Source organism: Peromyscus maniculatus, chromosome 1, assembly GCF_049852395.1.
Source record: "Peromyscus maniculatus bairdii isolate BWxNUB_F1_BW_parent chromosome 1, HU_Pman_BW_mat_3.1, whole genome shotgun sequence".
Classification (NCBI taxonomy): domain Eukaryota; kingdom Metazoa; phylum Chordata; class Mammalia; order Rodentia; family Cricetidae; genus Peromyscus; species Peromyscus maniculatus.
Genome location: NC_134852.1, coordinates 59,723,130 through 59,743,274, shown reverse-complemented (window position 1 = coordinate 59,743,274; position 20,145 = coordinate 59,723,130). Strand labels below are relative to the sequence as shown.

The following is a 20,145-nucleotide window of genomic DNA, read 5'->3' as shown; positions in this document are numbered from 1 at the left end:
GTCTGCTCTGGAATCTGGACATAGTCGCAGGATAGATGAACATGTCAGTGAGAGTGAGGGCAAGCAGGCTCCGAAGAAAAAGTTTCTTCTTCCATGTCCTGGTATGAGAGCTGTCACCAGAAGGTGTTGTCTAGATTGACAATGAGTCCCATCTCAAATGATTCAACCAAAAAAGTACCCCTCAAGCCGGGCATTGGTGGCGCACGCCTTTAATCCCAGCACTCGGGAGGCAGAGCCAGGCGGATCTCTTTGAGTTCGAGGCCAGCCTGGGCTACCAAGTGAGCTCCAAAAAAAAAGGCGCAAAGCTACACAGAGAAACTCTGTCTCGAAAAACCAAAAAAAAAAAAAAAAAAAAAAAATACCCCTCAGTCATGCTCAGCTGCTTGGGTATGAGCTGATTCCAGGTGTGGTCAACTTGACAACAGAGCTTACCTATCACATTTCCCTGTCTGTGTACTGTGCTTTGTTGACTTGTCCACTTGTTGAAATTGGGTAAATTATACAATAAAGCATTTACATAATCTATAGTTAACAGTATCTCATGTTTTTACAGTCAACACTGCTTTGTTTTTTGGGCTAAGTTGGACAGTTTACAATTGATGGTACTTTAGGCTTGATAAAATACAGTGTGTTGGTTGGGAGGGTGGTGGGTAACGCTGGGAACTACTTTGGATGCATTTCACCTGGAGCTGGTACACTCAGTAAGACCCACTCATCAGTTGTTGCTGTCACGCTCTCTCAGATGCTTAAATGAACATCAATACCTGTGCTCCAAACTGGGCTTTTTTTCTTTCCTGTTTTGGGGCCTGGATTGGGCACCCTAGTTTTTAAATTGCCAGGTGTTTCTGACACTGATTGATGAGAGCCCTCAGCTGAAGAGAGCTGAACAGTGGAAAAGGTGAAATGTTAGAGCTTGTTCTATAAAATGTGGAGAATTGAAGAAAGGTCCTGACTGGAATGATCTAGAGGTGAGAATCAAGGACTTGGTCTTGTTACATGAACCCCCCCACCCCACCCCCAGGAATTGAGAGTTGGGAGTTGCTTAAATTGAAATGAAGGAGATAAAGAGCCAATTGTAATGCTACCACAATTATGGTGTACACATGTAGCCATAAGTTTTCTCAGATCCTGCCCAGCCCTGCAGTCCCACTCCTTGGGTGCTGCCTGGCCCCATGGTCCCTCAGCCACTTATAAAATAATCATTCAGAGGCTTAATATAAATTACTAATTGTAAGGCCTATGGCAGGCTTCTTGCTAGCTAGCTCTTATAACTTAATCCATTCTATTAATCTATAAGTTGCCATGTGGCCCTGGCATTGCTGATATGCCGGCATCTTGCTGCTTCTTCAGCTGCAGCTGGTGTCTCTTCCACTCTGCCTTTCTCTTTCTTGTCTCCTCTAAGCTGCCTTGCCATAGGCCAAAGCAGCTTATTTATTAACCAATGGGAACAATATATATTCACAGTGTACAGAAAGACATCCCCTAGCACTTCCCCATTTCTATCTAATCATAAAGGAAGGTTTTAGTTTTAATATAGTAAAATTATGTATAACAAACAGTTATCAAGCAAGAATTACAGTTACAATATCTAGTCTATTTGTATTTGGCAAAATTAAAGAAAATATTTTATCATCTATCCTGTATTTGTGAATTCAAAGGATTGTATCTAATTTACTTTCTATCCTAATTTGCATTACCAACCCAAAACTATCTTTTAATGTCTTTCAAACTTATATATTTTACATCTCTTTAGTGAGTTTCTTTTCTGAATTTGTTAACAAGGAAAACTATATCTATAACTATCTAATCTTCAACTCTCTCAGAGACCCGAGAAGGAAATAATATTAACTGAGTAGGCAGGAAGTACAAACAAGTGACTTACAAAAAAAAAAGTGAGAAATGACAGAAACAGCTGGCTTCCTGGACAGTCACTCAAGGTTCCTCCGTAATGTTAGGGCATCCATCTTCAGCCTACAGGCCTAGCATACCTGACAGACTTTTCTGTGAATCAGGATTTTTCTGAAGGGCTGTCCTACTTTATCTTGGCAAGGATCAGCAGTCCTTTCTTTTGTGTCTTTCTTGTCCATTTTGGACAGCATACCGTCAGCAGTCAATGTAAGGGCACTTTCTTGCTTAGTGGCTAACTTTTGCCACAAAGAAAGTAAACGCCATATGGAGATTCTTCAATGCTTATTATCTTCTCTGAAGTAGTTTTTGTTGGTGCTACCAGAAGCAGACATGTCTCACAGTCATAAAAAAAGAAAGAAATTATGTTGTTAAAACATCTTAAAAGCCATATTCTATAGATCTCTGAAATGTTTGAAGATGACCTGTCTATCTAAAATTTATTTCTGTTTAACCTTGAAAATATACCTAATATGACTACAAGTTTGATTGTAATGACTATTAACTTGCATTTCTTATATCCTAATTAGTTGGTAATAATAACTTTCAAGGACTAGCAATTTGCATTACATTGTTAAATGAACTGTATTGGTACAATACCTTGAACAATATTAGAAATATATGCACAGTATTTTCCAACAAAATCAATCTCAAATTTGTATCAATATACATAATTTGTATACAATATACAAACATCCAATCCATTGTAAAATATTAAAACTAGCAGTTGCTTTTTAAAAGTAGATTCAATAGTTTGTCCTTTATCTTATATCTATATCCTCCTTTTTTCTTTTCAGAGTACATTAAATAATCTACCCTTTTATCCTATTATTTCTATATCTTTTTTTTCAGAGTGGATTCAATAATCTACCTCTTATTTATATCCTCTTCTTTTCTTTTCTTTTTTCCCTCAAGAACCCCAATTCTAATTTCCTTTGTTTAGCTTTTTCCCCAACCACTAACAATTAACAACTTGTGACAATGACAATTATCTATAATCCTTTGAATGACCAAAAATCACCTGCCCCACCTCTTGGGACTGTGGGCATCATGTTCTTAAAATTACTTCCTGTTGTCTGGGGGTGACGAGTGCTGGGGGATGTCTTTCTGTACACTGTGAATATATGTTGTTCCCATTGGTTAATAAATAAGCTGCTTTGGCCTATGGCAAGGAAGCTTAGAGGCAGGAGAGAAATCCAAGGACAGAGACAGGAAAGAGAAAGGCAGAGTGGAAGAGACACCAGCTGCAGCTGAAGAAGCAGCAAGATGCAAGCATATCAGCAATGCCAGGGCCACATGGCAACTTATAGATTAATAGAAATGGGTTAAGTTATAAGAGCTAGCTAGCACGAAGCCTGCCATAGGCCACACAATTGGTAATTAATACTAAGCCTCTGAATGATTATTTTATAAGCAACTGAGGGACTGTGGGGCTGGGTGGGACCTGAGAAAACTTGCAGCTACATTTGGTGCCCCATGTTGGGCACTGGATGTTAACATGAATCTTAAAATGTCTTATAATAAAAAACTCAGAGCCAGATATTAGGGTGAAAGCTGAAAGATCAGAGAAGCAGAATAGCCAGCCATTAGCTTACCTCTATGAAATCCTTAGCATCAAGAGAGTGAGTTCCTGTTTACTCACACCTTATATACCTTTCTGTATCCTGCCATATTACTTTCTTGGATTAAAGGTCACCACTGCCTGGTTCTGTTCTCTCATGTAGCCCAGTGTGGCCTTGAACTCACAGAAATCCAGATGGATCTCTGGCTCCCAAGTGATAGGATTAAAGGTGTGTGCCACCACTGCCTGACTTCTGCATCTAATTTAGTGCATGGCTCTGTCCTCTGATCCTTAGGTAAGTTTTATTGGGCTACACAATATATCACCACATTCACATTGAATTTTTATAATAGGCTTAGGGATAGCATACAGACAGCATTAAACAGTTCACATTTTTATATTTTTATAGTTTCAGGTCATGTTATTAAGGGGAACTTAGAATCTACCCACTTAATCAACCACGTCTCCAAGCTCCTTCAACCCCCACTCTTCACGCTATGGGGCCCAAGTGCTCCAGCACAGGGCCGAACTTTCATGCAGCCTCTTTCCTCCAAGATGGTTTCAAAGAAGGCAATGCCCTTGGGATGTGGATGGTTGAAGCCACATCATCTGGGGCTGGAGTTTCAGGAGGTGGCTTTTCTGTTGAAGATGGTGAGTGATGAGTCATAGGCAGCCAGTGTGCAAAGGTGTGTTCCAGGCAGAAGGGTGGGCTGTGCACAGTTACGAAGGCAGGAAAACGCTTGTGTGTTAGTGGAATCTAATGGCTAAAGACTTTGGAGAGCTGGGATGGAAGATACAAAGGCGGGCCTGAGGTGTATCTACCAGATCCTGCTGTGCAAGGTCATGTTGGTCACTTTAGGAAGCCAGACTTCCTATCAAATCAAATTATATTTCTATTTTTAACTATAATGAAAAAAACCCCAACAAATTTTACTGCCATAACCATTTCTATTAAATAATTTTTAAATTTTGTGTGTGTGTGTGTGTGTGTGTGTGTGTGTGTGTGTGTGTGTGTATGGTGTTTGCATGCACATGCTTAGCCATGTTGCACATGTAGATGTTTGAACAATTTGTGGGAGTCAGTTCTCTCCTTCTAACTAACATGTGGCTGAACTCAGGTCATCAGGCTTGGTGGCACGAACCCACCTTTATTGAGCCACTTTGTTGGACCTGGGATGGCCACTTTATGTGTATCAGTCAGCGGTGTTGACTATGTTGTGTCAACTGTAGAAAAAAAAATCTAGAGCATTTTTCACTTTGCAAAACCACTGAATCTTAACTTCTTATTTTAGTGAGACTGCATTGTCCCATAAGCACTGTGGCCACTGGAGCAAGGGAAATTGTGTGTGATCAGAGAGTGACACAGCTATGTCCTAGGTGCTGTGAGCCCAGGGAGGGTGTCATGACCCATTTTGTGTTGATATAAAAACATCTGAGACTGAGTATTTTATGAAGAAAGGAGGCTTTTATTTAGGTCACATTCTTGGAGGTTCATGACCTTGATGTTCCTCAGTTTCTGGTGAGGGATCTGTCTCGTGAGGCAGGGCTGCTTTAGAGATAAATGGACTTCATAGTGAGAGTGCAGGGGAGACAGGAGGAGCCCAGCCTTGTTTTTTTTCTAGTAGCTTCTCTCACAGGACTGAAATAACTCCTGAGAGATCTAACCCATTCCACAGAACGAGCATTGATCCCTCCATAAAGGTAGCCAAGACTCAGTCACCTTCTAGCCCTTACCTCTTTAGAACCTATGAGCTCTCAGAGCTATTATGTTGGGGACCAAGCTTTTTTAAAATCCCCAATGAATTTATTGGGAACAAAGCCCTTGTAAATCATAGTAGAGGGCTGTACTTGACCCAGCCAAGAGAGTGAGGAGGGAGTAGGCATCTTCATACTTGAGATTGGTGTTGACGAAGCCTCTGCCTTGCTCTTGTTGAACACAAATGCTGGTCTCAAACTGGCTTAGAGAAACATTTTAAGAGAGTGGGAGCATCTGTTGCTGCATGGTTAGGTTGTGTCTACTTGAACATATGTTAATATGGAAGCAGAGATGAGGAAGGCCTTCGAGGGAGAAGCCCTCACCTGACAGACCATGAGATGCAAGCTTCTGTGGAAAGGACAGACACAGAGAGGTTGGTGGGTGGTAGTTGGCAAGGGTTTCCAGCCGTTGGCTTTACTTCTATATTTCAAGCTAGCTGCAGTATTGTTTTTGATGCTTTATTTATACAGAAACATCTCAGCAACTATCCTGACCCACTTGTACATGTAGATGACAGGTCTAGACTGAGAAACTCCTATAATTTTCTCTGTCTCTCATTCCAATGTGTAATTTTGGAATCCCTTATCTTTCAAGCTCTGACCAGATAGAGGGATGATAACGGTGATGATGATGATTTTGTGTGTATCTTTAACTTTATAGGAGGCTTTATATTCTCATTTACATATTGACCATCAGGAGAGTCTAATACACTGCTGTGTGTAGGTCACTGTTCTGGGTTCTTGTTGAACACAATGAATATGACAGGTGCCCTGCCCTTGGGGAGTCCTTGTCTAAGTGCAGCAAAGAAAGTAACAGGAATCTATTCATCCATCCATCCATCCATCCATCCATCCATCCATCCATCCATCTACATACTCAACAAATATTGATCAACCATTCATATATTAGGTACTGTTCTGGGTATGAGCATTACAGCAGAGAAAAGACCAGAGTTTCTGTCTACAGCTCTACATGAGTCTTCTTTCCTGCAGAGGTGGCCAAGGATGATAAACAAGCATGGTAAACAAGTATTAACCTCATATATATGTTGTGATGGAAGTAAAAAGCAGCACACACACACATACACACACACACACACACACACACACATACACACACACACAGGCAGGGGACTCAGAATCACCAAACAACTTAGGGAGAGGGTTGGCTTTAAATAGGAATGTTGGTAAAAGCATCTCTGAAGATGTGATATTGGAACTGATGGCTAAAGGTAGGAGCCAGATATGCAAAGAATATATTCTTGATGTACCTATAGTCTTATTGATGACTCTGTTAGACACTGTTCTACATCATTTACCTCCATTAACTGACTTCTGAAAGGGAGACATAATAGAAGCCCATTTTACAGGAGGGAAAACTGAGGCACAGAAAAGGAAATTAAAGGAATCAGTTGGTCAAGGCTAAATGTTCAGGTACTGGCAAAGTCAGGAATTGACCCAGGTTACTTTGCTCCAGAGCCCACATTCTCAGAACATCTGGGAAAAGTCCCTCAGATTCAGACAACTTTAAGGAGCACACAGATGTCCTTCGTTGAGTATGTGGATGGATGGAAGTCTACAGAGCCTGGCATCCACAGGGAGGGTGGGTGTTCCAGAGGATTCCAGAAGAGCATGGCCATGGTTAGGTCATGGGAAATCATTCAAGTCAGGACAAAGAATTAGGTTTTATTCACATTGCAGCAGGCAGCATTGTAGGCAGAATAATGGCCTGCCCCCAGCAAGAGATCACTTCATAATCTCCACAACCCAGGACGGTGTTACAGGACTCTGCAGAGCTGATTAAAGAATGGGAAGAAGGCATCCCATACTAGGCTTTTCAGAGAGCCCCGGATAACAAGGGGCCTTATGAGATGGAAATAGGAAGTCAGAGAGAAAAGATGAGGCGGCAGAGGCAGAGAGGGATCATTAGAGACTGTGCTGTTGAAGACAGGGAGGGAGACACAGACCGCAGAAAGCTGGAAAGCACACAGAAATAGATTTCCCCAGAGATCCCAGAGGGATAACTACACTATCTAATCAGTTGCCTTTCTTGTTGTCAACTTAAGGGAAGAAGGGATTACTCTGCCTCAGAGTTTGCAAAGATACAGTCCATCATGGCAGGGATGACACAGCAGAGTTCATGACAGCTGGAGTATGTGTCTGTGACTCTGCACATCTAGATAGACAAGGAATCAGAGACCAGACAGAGCATGCTGGGCTTGAAAAACCCAAGGCCCTCCTCCAGGGACACATTTCATTCATTTAGGCTCCATGTTCTAAATGTTTCACAGCCCCACACAGCACCTATCAGCTGAGGACCAAATGTTCAAACACTTGCGGTAGTGGGTGGATCTCACATTCAGTCAACAGCACTATCTGAACTTTGGCTTTGTCTCTTAAGATCCCTGGGGCCCCAGAGCTTTGACGTCAAACAAACATGTCCTCGTAAGCCAGTGTGTCAGTGGTTTCTTACAGCAGCTGCAAGAAGTTACTACAGTCAGCTGTTTGAGGATTTGAGATGTGTAGATGTAACCAACCGTCTTATTAAATAAGAAACACAGAAATAATGTAAAAGAGAGAGCCGAGAAGTCAGAGCTCAGAGCTAAAATCTCACCCTTCCTCCTGCTGTCCCAGCTTCGCGAAAAGAGACCTACTTCCTGTCGGTTCGTTTTTTTATAGTATGTTGTTCTGCCTTCTCATTGGTTGTAAACCCAAACACATGACTGCCTCGTCACTGTCTGAATGTACAGCCCCCTAGGTCTTAAAGGCATATGTCTCCAATGCTGGCTATATCCCTGAACACACAGAGATCTTATGGGATTAAAGGCGTGTGCCACCACCGCCACACTCTTGCTATGGCTCTAATAGCTCTGACCCTGAACACACAGATATCTATGGGATTAAAGGCGTGTGCCACCACCGCCACACTCTTGCTATGGCTCTAATAGCTCTGACCCCCAGACAACTTTATTTATTAACATACAATCAAAATAATAATTCAGTACAATTAGATTACCACCACAGAGATGAGGGCTGAGGTGACTGAAAAGCACCGCTGTCTTGAATTCTCTGCTGTCCATGTGAGAAAGCAAGAAGAGAAGCAAGGATTCATAGAGGAGGGAGAAACTAGGAGAGAGGATGGAAAAAAGGTCTAAGAGAAAAGAGGCTGATGGTGGATAGCTGGTACCTAGCCTGTCTGTAGAGTCAGGGGTCACTATAGCAACTGATGTAGAATCCAGGACTTGCTGATGGATGGGGCTTTCTGAGGTGTTCTGACAATTAGTGACTAGGAAAAGCAAGATGTAATTAAGGAGCTTCAAGATGGCCCAGCCATGGAGGAAAACCAGAGAAGTGTAGAGCTCACTGGGTAGAGTACCTAACAGAGGAGCTGAAGACAATTCTGGGCAGCTTCTGAGAGGCACCTAGAAGCCAGGTGGCTACCTGGCCACTGGTTGGTCAAGATGTCAGTGATATGATGTGTCCATTCAGCTGAAATTACTGGCTGAAATGTGTCCTCTCGGGTGAATTCTGAAGTCTACAGAGCCTGGCACAGATAACTGGTACCACAGACCCCTACATGGGCAAACAAATGATTGTACTTAGAAGTTGAAAGGGAAAATCATCTTCAGCTGGGGTTCCAGAACCTTGGATTATTAGAGAAGCTTGATTGGACCTCAAAATGGTTGGGATTTGGACAGGGAATGGCTAGCATTCCAAGTGGGAGGAGGGTTGTCATACATATGCGTGGAGACTGCGAGTACTTCAGACACCTTTTCCTCCTTTCCACAGAGAGCTTCCTGGAGGTCCAATTGTGGATGTAGGAGAATAAAATAACTACATTTTATCAGTGCAGTTAGTAGGGAGCAGAAAGAAATGCCTGCTGCAAAGTCAGATCACATACAAGTAGAGATGATCCCTCAGGGACCTAACAGGCACCCTTTGAAATGAAGTAGGAAATTGAAGGGGAGTGGTCCATGGAACTTGGCCACTTAGAACGGGCATGAACTAGGTTGTTTGCAATAATGATCAAAGACTAACCTTTGCTTCAATCCATATTTATTTATTTTGAAAATGCTTCAGTTAACAGGGCTTGTAGTTTCAGCTTCTGGTTGTGACTCTTGCTTGAAAGTGGGGAGAGGGGACATTGGCTAAATGGGATCCTTTGACCAGAATCACTGGCTTTGATCTCAAGAAGCAAACAACAGATGCATAGTTCATCTTAAGGGTGACATTGGTGTTTAATGTAGTTGGAATAAGATCAGTGAAAACAGCAAAAAGGAATACCCATTGCCCCCTTTCTGGAACGATGCCCACATTACTTGGAGTTCCTCTTAGAAGCCTGGAGTGTCAGGTGGCCTATTTCTTGCCAGGAAAGCTTTCCTATACCCGCTCACTCAGGTTAAAAGGCCAGTAATTCATGGTCCCCCTATACCACACATCCCCTGCGGTCAAGAAACAGAGATAAATAGCGACGAGGACCGCTCCAGCAGTGTACCCAGAACTAATTAGCTAACAAGGCGTGTAATTGGATTAATACTCGGGAAGGAAGAGCTGATGATGCACTTTTTAGGACAGTAGAAATAAAAGAGCTGAAAGCAAGCATTACCTGGACGAGTTCCATTATTGCCCCTGTCACAAGTGAACCAGGTCCATGTTTTATGGCTAACTGGATGGAAGGAGTTGGAATTTCCACATGTAGCCTTGCTAAGGACACGGAAACTCTCGTTACCCTGATTAATTAGGACCTTGTGTGTGGGTATTGAAATACCGAGCCACATCCCATAAACAAGTTCAATTACTATGTTATTAAAATAGTTACATGTATTTGAGGAGACAGGGTTGCTAACTATTCTGACTTGATAATTGCACAGTGTATACATGAATGGAATTATCATTACATGGTATCCGGTGAGCACTGAAATAAGAGGCCGGGCCTGGGGTGACAGTGAGGACAAAGGTGCCATTCCTTGGTGGCTGCCGAGCTGTGTGGGTTTCATGTCACTTCGTGATTCCTTATGTTGTGGAAAGGTTTCTTTGCTCTGCTTCTTCAGGCAAGGGAAGAGGTCTCCACACTGTTTGCCAGGCTTGCCTGACTGGAACAGGCTAGTTTTCTCAGGAACTGTTCCCTCCAGCTTCCCTTCTCTTTCTCCATTAGCTAATTAGGAAAGACCCTCCTCCTGGTAAGGAGTCACACCCTTTACCTCTGACCTTGGACCTTGACTCTGCGGTTTGGTTTGACCTCTCACTCCCCACCCTTTCCATTATTTTTCTTTCCTTCATATCTATCAGAGGCAACACTGTCTTGTTGGTCCCAGAATAACAAATATGTGTAGTTTTTGGGGTGAAATGCTGCTCTGGTCACCCAAGCCATTTCTTCTCGTCTCCCCAGCAGTTTGTTAATTACTATGGCTTTGGTCATTGCATCCTATATTGAAGTTGGAACAATTTCCCAGGAGTGGGAGGTCAGACATTAATCCACTAACGCCACAGACTTACTTGTGTGTGAGACAGTTTCATCAGGGCCGTGTGCCTGTGGTGTGACACCTTGCTTTACAGGCTGTGAACTTTTGAAAGAGCTCTCTGGTTCAATGACAGGGGCATCTGGATTCTTGAGAGAAAGGGAAGTGGTCAAGAGCTCCCCAGTGGAGCCCATGCCCCGAGTTGTTAGTCTAGCGCTGAGAGGTGACTCAGCTTGTATTTTGAAGCTGGGCGAGGAAATCGCCTGCTCCTTCTTCCATCCGTCAGATACAAGCATATCTCTCAGGGCTCAGTTTTTTGCTTATGTGTGTCACAACTGTCTTCTTGCCCCAGAGTCCCGGGAACTTACCTCTAAAACATGAGCTGTTCACCCTAGTAATTGTTCCATTCTCTAATTTAATGAAAACCCATTAAACCGAAACAATAATTAAAATGAGACATCATCTCTGTAGGAGGCTTGCATATTAAAATCACCCTGAATTTCAATGCAGGCAGATTTTTATTCTCAAAAAAAAAAACCAGCATTCGAAGCAACATGTAAAAAATGATTTATAATGAACAATCATGGATTGGAGAGCTTAGCTATTGGACATGGTGTCCTACTGTTTAATATTGACATTGAGAAGTTGTAGTGAGGTCAAGGCCAATGCAGTGTTTAAAAAGTCTCTTTCATGACTAAAATTAGGACTGTGCACAAATGGGGATTAATTATAATTAGATCAGCCACCGATCCAAACTTTTAATGCAAGCTCATGGGTGCACCCTCAGGACATGGTAGCTGAGGATCTCGGAGGAGGGTGACCCTGGCGTGGGTGTGGAGGGAGGTTTAATAACATGCAGTGGTCTGAGGTCAGGGAAGCTATGCACAGTAAGACCTCCTGATTTAGTCAGCACACACATCTTTGCTGCCTACTGGAGATGGGATCTTGATTAAGTCCTTTCGTTTCTTTGGGTCAGGCATTTGTTTTCTCTATAGTGAGTTTCTTATTGCTCATACAGTGGTTTTTACAGTTAGGGAATGTGTCGTGCATGTCTACAGAGACACTTGGGAAACTGTCCTGCTTGGGGCTAGGTGTGTAACTCTCCCATCCTCCTTTGCACACACCTCAGAAACTTTCTTAGGGATGGCACTGCCTGTGGACTCATTCTTTCATTTCTTTATTACAGAAATCTGAAAGGCAGGTATGGTAGTTTGAATGTGATTGTTCCAATAATCTCATTGGAAGTGGCACTAATTAGGAGGTATGGTTTTATTCGAGTGGGTATGGCCTTGTTGGAAGAAATGTGTCACCATAGGGGTGGGCTTTGAGGTTTCCTATGCTCAAGTTACTGCCTAGTATCTCAGTCAACTTCCTAAATCCTGCAAGATGTAAGATTCTCAGCTATTGAACCAGCACCACGTCTTCCTGCAGGCCACCATGCTCCCTGTCATGATGATAATAGACTGAACCTCTGAACTGTAAGCTAGCTACCCCAATTAAATGTTTCCTTTATAGGAGTTGCTGTGGTCATGGTTCCTCTTCAAAACAATAAATACCCCAAGACAGCAGGATATCACCATCCTGCCACACACAAAGCCACTTAAGAATGGAGAAAAGAAGCTGAGCTTTCTATAGTGTACAGGGTAGAGCTGGGAGCCAGATCCTGGTATGTCTGTGAAGATGGGCAATGGTCTCCTGAGGTTGGCCTGAAGTGGATCAGACTTTGAATTCTACCTACTCCACAAAAGGCTTCTGCATCTTGCTCTGCACCTCACCCATGGGATGATACAAGAGTACAACCATCATTGGGATGATTTGAAGAATTACTCGAATTCGTTTAAAATCCTTAGCAAAAAGTAAAAATTCAAAGCTGTCTGGGTGTTGGCTGGCTGCACCTAGACTGCAGTGGCCAGAAATCCCATTCACTCTTCCCATTTTCTTGTAAGCAAATGAGAGCTGGAACAGGCTGTTAAACCATAGCCAGCAACACCTGTTCACCTGCCTTCTGCTCTCCCACTGGCCCACAGCCACACCCAGCTACAAGCGTGGTCTTTGCTTCAGCTCAGCAACAATTCTGGCTATGAATGTAGTTTGGTACTTTTCATAGCCTACAGGGTCTGGACTTTCATCCCAGGTGTTCCAAACATGTGCTTTTTGTGGAGAGACTCTCTCTTGAGGCTTAAAATCAACTACTTAATTTAATTGTCAGAGTTGTACTGTCTCCATGGGGTACATGCAATTTACTCTTGTTTGGGGGATGAGGGAATCGGACGTACAGAAAGGTTACCTGGCCCAAGGCTACACACCTGTTAGATAAACCTGGAATCTTAGTTGGGTCTGGTGGTCATAGCAGGCCTGTAATCCCTGCTGCTCAGGAGGCTAAAGCACGAGAATCACAAGTTCAAGGCCAGCACAGGAGATTTAATGATGGACCTGGTCTGAAAAGAAAATGGAAGAAAAGTTCTGTGGAGGTACTTTGGTGATGGATTGTTTGTCTAGCATGTGTGCAGCCCTGGGTTTAATGTCCAATATCAAACACAACACACACACACACACACACACACACACACACACACACACACACACGCATGTGTGCCCACACACATGGGAGATCTCTAGCAGACAGTTGACCTAGCTCCTGAGCTGTTAGCCACTACCCTATATTGCCCCTGAAGGGCATGCACTACTGGGGTCAGCCTTACACCTTGTGGAGATGCATATTATTCCACTTGCCTTGAGTCAGAAGAGTGTTCAATAAAGGTATTTAAGTGGGGAGCAAGAGAGTGAATGGATGCATGGGTGGGTACTTCACAAAGCTCTGGGATGAAGATGTCTTTCTATCTTTTAAAGAATGCAGACAGCAAACCTCACAGGAGGCAGCATTCTTGCTCAAGTCCAGTGTCTTCCTGTGTGCGGAGCTACATATTTCCATGCAGTGGGCACATCTGCTTGACACTTGGGCTCTTGACAGGACAGATTAAAACCATGTTTGATGGAGCTTGATGACAAATTATTGCTATTTTTCTTAACTATCTGATACAGGTGGACATAGGGTCTGGGTGTCAAGGGCTGAGTGCCCTATTTTAGTTTAAATATCCCATCAAGCCGTTTAGAGCTGACTGGTCCTTCCCTTCAAGGAGAGGAGGGTCTGCATAGAGATCAAGTCTGGGCTAAGTCTGGGCTGAGCCTGGGGATCGCCTGCTGTTTCATGACTTAAGGATGCTCATGACTATGATGGACAGTAGAGGGACTAGTGTTTTTGTTTTTTTCTTTTGTAGCATTCCTTTCCGGTTTTTCTCTTTTTATTTGATGTGTTTTATTTTCTTACACTAACTTCCAGAGAAAGTTGAGAAATTCTGACACATGGAAAAAAGAACAGTTTACTTTTCACCCCCAATGGCTAGTATTGCCTGAAGATCATGCTACTGTCTATGTGAATAGCTGAATAGATTCTGTGTACATTTGATTTTACTTTGTGAATATGATTATGTAGCATATACAGTTCTGGGAACTGTACCAAGGGCTTTGAACAGTCCAGCCAAGCATTCTAACATTAAACAAGATCCCCATCTCTTGAGAGTTTTGAGACAAGGTCTTACTATGACTCAATTTAGGCTGGCTTTGAACTTACTATGTAGCTTAGACTGGTCTCAAACTTGTGCAATCCTCCTGTCTCTACTTCAACTAAGTTCTGGGAATACAGACATGCCTCACCACACCTGGATCATTTTGGTAACTGTTGGACAGGATTGGTTAAACATTTCCTTTATTATCTCATCATCTCAGTATCATTTGGTATTATCATATATAATTTTCCATCAGATTTCTATGCCATAATTCATTCCCTAATGCAAGATAGTTTTTTGTCACATAATAAAATCTTAATCATATTAAAGAAAGCTTCTGAGTCAGGATGGAGTGATGGGGATGAAAGGGCTGATTCAGGCAGTGTAGAGAGGCAGTCTAAAAAGTTAGTTGACGTCTTGCAACAGAGGTTGGGCTGGGTTGATATTTCTTACTGGTATCATCAAAGCTGTAAGGAGAGCTCAGCTGCCTCGCACATCCTCTCTCATTAGCAGAATTATGGGGGCACCGGGATGTCTTTTGATTGAGTCAAATAGTAATTATAAAAATTGATTAGTGTCATGTGTCATAGGGTTCCCCAGGCTCCATTCCCTAATGGAAGAGTTGGGACGCTCATCCAGATGTATTGTTCCTTTGGTAGCTTGCTATTGGAGTGCACTTCGTCTCCACAGTTTGGGGGGTTATGTGTGTGTTGCTCACTCCCTTCCTTATGTTTTATTCAGGAGTTTGCCATCCAGATCACCCTTCTTAATCGAGTGATTGGATCTCTATCAGGTGTGTGCCAGGCATTGTAGTAGTAGGTTTGGGTACACATTGGTTAACAGTTTCTCACAGGAGCTACAGTAGAGGAAGATAATATTTACTAAGTTAGTCACATGCAAAAATGATTGCACACATAAAACTGGTGATAGTGGTATGAGGACAGTGAGGACAGAATACAGGGACCCAGCTGGCCTGAGAGAGTCTGAGGTGGCTGGTTCCTGAAACAGCTGCTGCAGATGGGAACAGCAGTGTGGGAGTGCTGTGCCCTGGAGGAAGGGTGACGGGGCTTGCGGTACTCAGATGCAGGGCTAGTGGCAGAGTGGAAAAGAGAAGGGGTGACAGGTATGCAGGGTCGGTGATTGCTAGGGAGCACGATGGTCATTGTTGATGACCACCATGCTGCTTATTCTTCTGTGCCTTGACTCTTGACCCTGCCTTACCCAGGGTATATCTATATGACTCAGTTTCTTTACTTGAGGGCATGTGCCTCATAAGGGATTCTTGCCTCATTCATTCAGTGTTTCCTGGGTGGTTGTAGAGTGCTCAGCTATGGGCATGTGATGGGGACTTGTCTCTTTCCACTGACATAGACATCAAGACCACAAGATGACAAACAGCAGATGTCACACAGTTAGGAATGTGTTCTGGGATAACACATTCTAGGATAAGTTGACTTGGCATCTTCATGCAATGGCCTTCTAGCCCAGTGTCCTTCATAACACTAATAGCTTTCTTTTTAAAAACACATTTTTACATTTAAACACATGTGGTATGTGTATGAATCCCCCCCCACGCGTGTGTGTGTGTGTGTGTGTGTGTGTGTGTGTGTGTGTGTGTGTGTGTGTGTACGTACATGTGAGTACAGTACCAGAAACCAGAAGAAGGCATCAGTTCTTCATTCCCCTTCTTGCCTGTGCTCAGCCCTTTCATTCTGTTTATTTGGTCTATGACTGAAAATGTTTCACAGATCTCTCAGTTGATATCTATGTTTCACGCTTCCTATGAACTTCATCCAACACATACATTTTTCTTGTTCCCTCTCATAGATGGAATTTTCTCAAGGAATACCGTGAACACGCATCAAAGTGGTAGAACATGGCAGTACAGAATTTGCTACAGGGTCTCACTAATTCATTTTCATTCATTGCTCTTTCAACTCTGGGAAGAAGTCGACTTCTGCAGAGGAGGTGACACACTAGTATTTGAGGAACTGAAAACTTTAAATATTAATTTGGCAATTGAACAAAGAAGAACAATTATAAAATCTGGGTGCTTAGTAGATGGAAAATACCCTCTTTTGCTATATGTCTAGGGCAGAATAAATTAGTTAACAATAATGAGAAGATGTTGAGGCCAAGGCATCATAAAACTCGATCCCTTGTTCTTCAGCACTTGATTATGGGGTTCAAAGAGAAGTGTCTTGTCCAAGGCCACCCAGCTAGTCATCTGCCAAACTCAGAGCAGCCTCAGTGATGTGACGTCAGCTCTGGTGTTCTGGCCTCTATGCTGTGGGAAGCAGGGTCATTTTTGCTTGTTTTGTCTGAATTCTGGCAAGTGCTTACCTGACAGCGATGAGACTACTTGTGATGTCTCCATGTATCCAACCGGGCATTTCTCATGTTTTCCTCTGGTAGGTGCTGCTGGGTCTTTTTACTTATGAAGAGACATGAGAAATCTAGGATGTGAATTGTTCAACCTTCAAGGTTGGGTGAGCCAGGAAAGACTGGTAGAGCCAGTTTTGACAGTTCAGGGGTGTCCTCTGCAGAAGAGGGGGGTTGGCTCTAAATGCCATTTTTTTAAATCAGATATCCACTGGCATTTGAGAAAGATCAATTTACCTCCTGGTTTTGCATATTTTCTGAGTGCAGTAAATGTAGTTATTTAAAGTGAAAATATAAGTAAGGAAAATAAATGAAGCAATCAGTATATCTAAATTGGATGTCTTCTTTGTGTCAGGCATAAAGAATGGGGGTCAGACTATGAATAAATAGCTATCAAGGAGCCTGCAGTCTTTCAGGGAGAGAAAGTAAATAACACAGAGACTGTGGTTGTTACATAAGGAGATAATGAACTGATCATAATCTGTGTGATGACAAGTCATATGGAGGAGATACTCAGAGTGGTAGGAAGAGGGACATTCCTGGGGAGCCCTCACTCATGGCTCAGGGGTTGCAGTGAGAGATCAAGGAGGAGGATCCAGGTGTGTACAGAGCTCCCCAGGAAGAGGGTAGAGGCAAAGATGTGAGGCAAGGGTGTGTTCCTCTAGTGGATGAAGACAGGTGAATAAGATCGGGTGAAAGGTGCCTCAGATCTGTCCATGGGTGAGGCATCGTAATGGAACTGGATTTTATCCCATGATCAGTGAGAAGCCTCTGCAGAATGTTAACAGGAGCCTATCATAATTCAAACATTTTAAAAAGAGCATTTGGCTGCTGTGTGCAAGGTGGGGAGAAGAAGGTGGCCTGGAAATGTGGGGACTAGTTAGGGGTCAACTGAGAGTGTTTCAAGGGAGTATGAGAGTGACCTGTACATGAACTATGAGAGGGAACTTGGGGAACAGTGGGTAAATTCCAGACATGAGAGTCATGTGGTCTGTTCTAGGATTGGACCTGGAGAACTAAGGACATTTTCCAGTGTTTGGCTTGAGGAACTGGGTATCACATTTATGAAGACTGGAAATTAGGGTGTTTGAGGTCAAAGAATGAGAGTCTTGTAACTATGGAAGGTTAAAATAGTGACTAGACGTCTAGAAGGGTGTATTAAGTAAGGAATTGGTATATGAATTTGTTGCTTAAGAAAAACTTTCAGTTGTGGGCTTTAATATGGAGGCCTTTGGTCAAGGGCTAGACACCCAAAGGCAAGTGAGTGGGAGCTGAGCACACTATGGCCAGCATGACAGGGAGACGTGAGTGCTTTCTGCCCAGAGCAGGCAGTGCTGACTGACTACAGCCCTCTTTCCAATGGGCCCACACTTGGCTTCTGGAAGGAGCTCTCCAGGTAGCTACCCCCGATCTTCTGACTCCTAATTAATGAACAGAGAAGGACAAAAGAAAGCAGACAAGCTCATCTCAGGAATCTTTTATTTGTTCTGGCAATAAATCTAGGATTTTGCTTAGCACTAATGATAAAAAATAAAGTTAATAAAATCTTTCCAATATTCTCTAATTTGTAAAATAAATTGTTCCTATGTTAGTCAAATTAGAAGATGTCTCAGGAAGTGTTCAGGAGTAATTCTGTAGAAGACATAGAAGCACTTTTTCCTTTCTAAGACAGTATTTTTATTTTATGTGTATGGGTGTTTTGTCTACATGCATGTCTGTGCACTATGTGAACACAGTATCCAGAAGTGGGCCTGGGGTCCCCTGGACTTGGAATTACAGGCAGTTCTTAGCTGCCATGTGGGTGCTGCAAATCAAACCCAGGTCCCCTGGAAGAACAACAAATGCTCTTAACCACTGAGCCATCCACTGCAGACCCCACAGAAGCACTCTTTAAGTGGCTTTCTCTTGTCTCAGCCAGTACGGCACTTAATGATAAAACACTGAAAACTTTTTGCTGGGTTGAAAGGTGAGTGGCAAGCATGTGGGCTTTTGCTGGTAAACTGCCTCTCTGTGATGGGACTCCTTGCTTTCTACCATTCATAGCCCAGGCTTCTTCAGCTGGAGAGACTGTGCTCTTCCTCCTCCTCCTCTTCCTCTTCCTCTTCTTCTTCTTCTTCTTTTTTTTTTGATTTTTTTCAAGACAGGATTCCTCTGTGTAGCTTTGCGCCTTTCCTGGGACTCACTTGGTAGCCCAGGCTGGCCTCGAACTCACAGAGATCCACCTGCCTCTGCCTCCCGAGTGCTGGGATTAAAGGCGTGCGTCATGGCTGTGCTCTTCTTATGTGCAACAGAGACTGGATGAATCGGAAGCTAAGCTGGGAAGGGCTGTGAGAGATCACCTGGTCCATTCCCTCCATGCACATGAAAAGACTGAGCTTTGGTCAACTGTCCCAGGGCTTTTCTTTTTAAATGTCACAATTTAGTTTTTAATGTACATCAAGATCATAAGATAAGTTTGTAATGTGGCTTACACAGATGTTGAAATTTCAACTGGTCCCTTTTACTTGGAGAAATAACCAAATAATTATCACATAGTCAGGAGAGTTGGGCAGGATACAAGAAGATACCACCAAATATACTGTTAAAAATTATTTCTTCTCTTTTTTTAAAATTATAATACATTTGCATCATCTCCCCCTTCTCTTTCCTCACTCTAAACTCTCTCATGTACCCCTTCTTGCTATCTTTTAAATTCATGGCCTCTTTTTTTCTTATTTTTATTTAAATCTAAATTTTTTTTATTTTTGGGGGAATTTCATACATGAGTACTGTATTTACAATTTTCCATGTTGCTCACATACCTTCTCAAATTCATGACTTCTTTAATTATTATTGCTGTTACACACACAGGCACATATACGTAGGTGTGTGTGTGTGTGTGTGTGTGTGTGTGTGTGTGTGTGTGTGTGTGTTTGTATCTACTGAGTCCATTTAGTGTTGCTCAATGTTCATGTGTTTAGGATTAACCACGTGGGATTGAATAACCTATCAGGGGCCTCATCCCTCCAGAACATTGATTCTCCCTTTCTGGAGCCACTGAGTACTTATAGCTCTTCATCCAGGGGTGAGCCTTGTGAAACTTCCCCCAACCACACTGGCATGTCACACTGGTATTGTCATTATGCAGGTCTTGGTTAGGCAGCTATATTATTGAGATTTTATGAGTATAACTTCCCTGTCATGTCTAGAAAATACTATCTAGTATCAGGCATCCTGGTCCTCTGGCTGAAGATTATTAGAGCTAAACAACTTTTAAAAACATTTTTATTTATTTATTTTATACCCCGACTGCAGTTTCCTGTCCCTCCTCTCCTCCCAGCCCTTCTCCACCATCTCCCCTGTGTCATCCCCCCCCCCATCCACTCCTCCTCTGTTTCTATTCAGAAAACGGCAGGCCTCCTGTGGATTTTTGACAAAGAAGCCAAAATTATACAATGCCGTGTTTTGCCAAACAACTTTGGACATTTCCATGCCTTCCTCTGCAATGTCTTCCCCAGCTTCCGTCCTTTGGTGACCA

General features: G+C 42.9%; 1 protein-coding gene across 3 annotated transcripts in view; it reads left to right on the top strand.

Moving 5' to 3' along the window:
- The window catches only part of Nell1 (neural EGFL like 1), an 850,243-nt gene that overhangs the window by 74,189 nt on the left and 755,909 nt on the right, over positions 1-20,145 (top strand). The gene's annotated exons all lie outside the window — the stretch shown is intronic.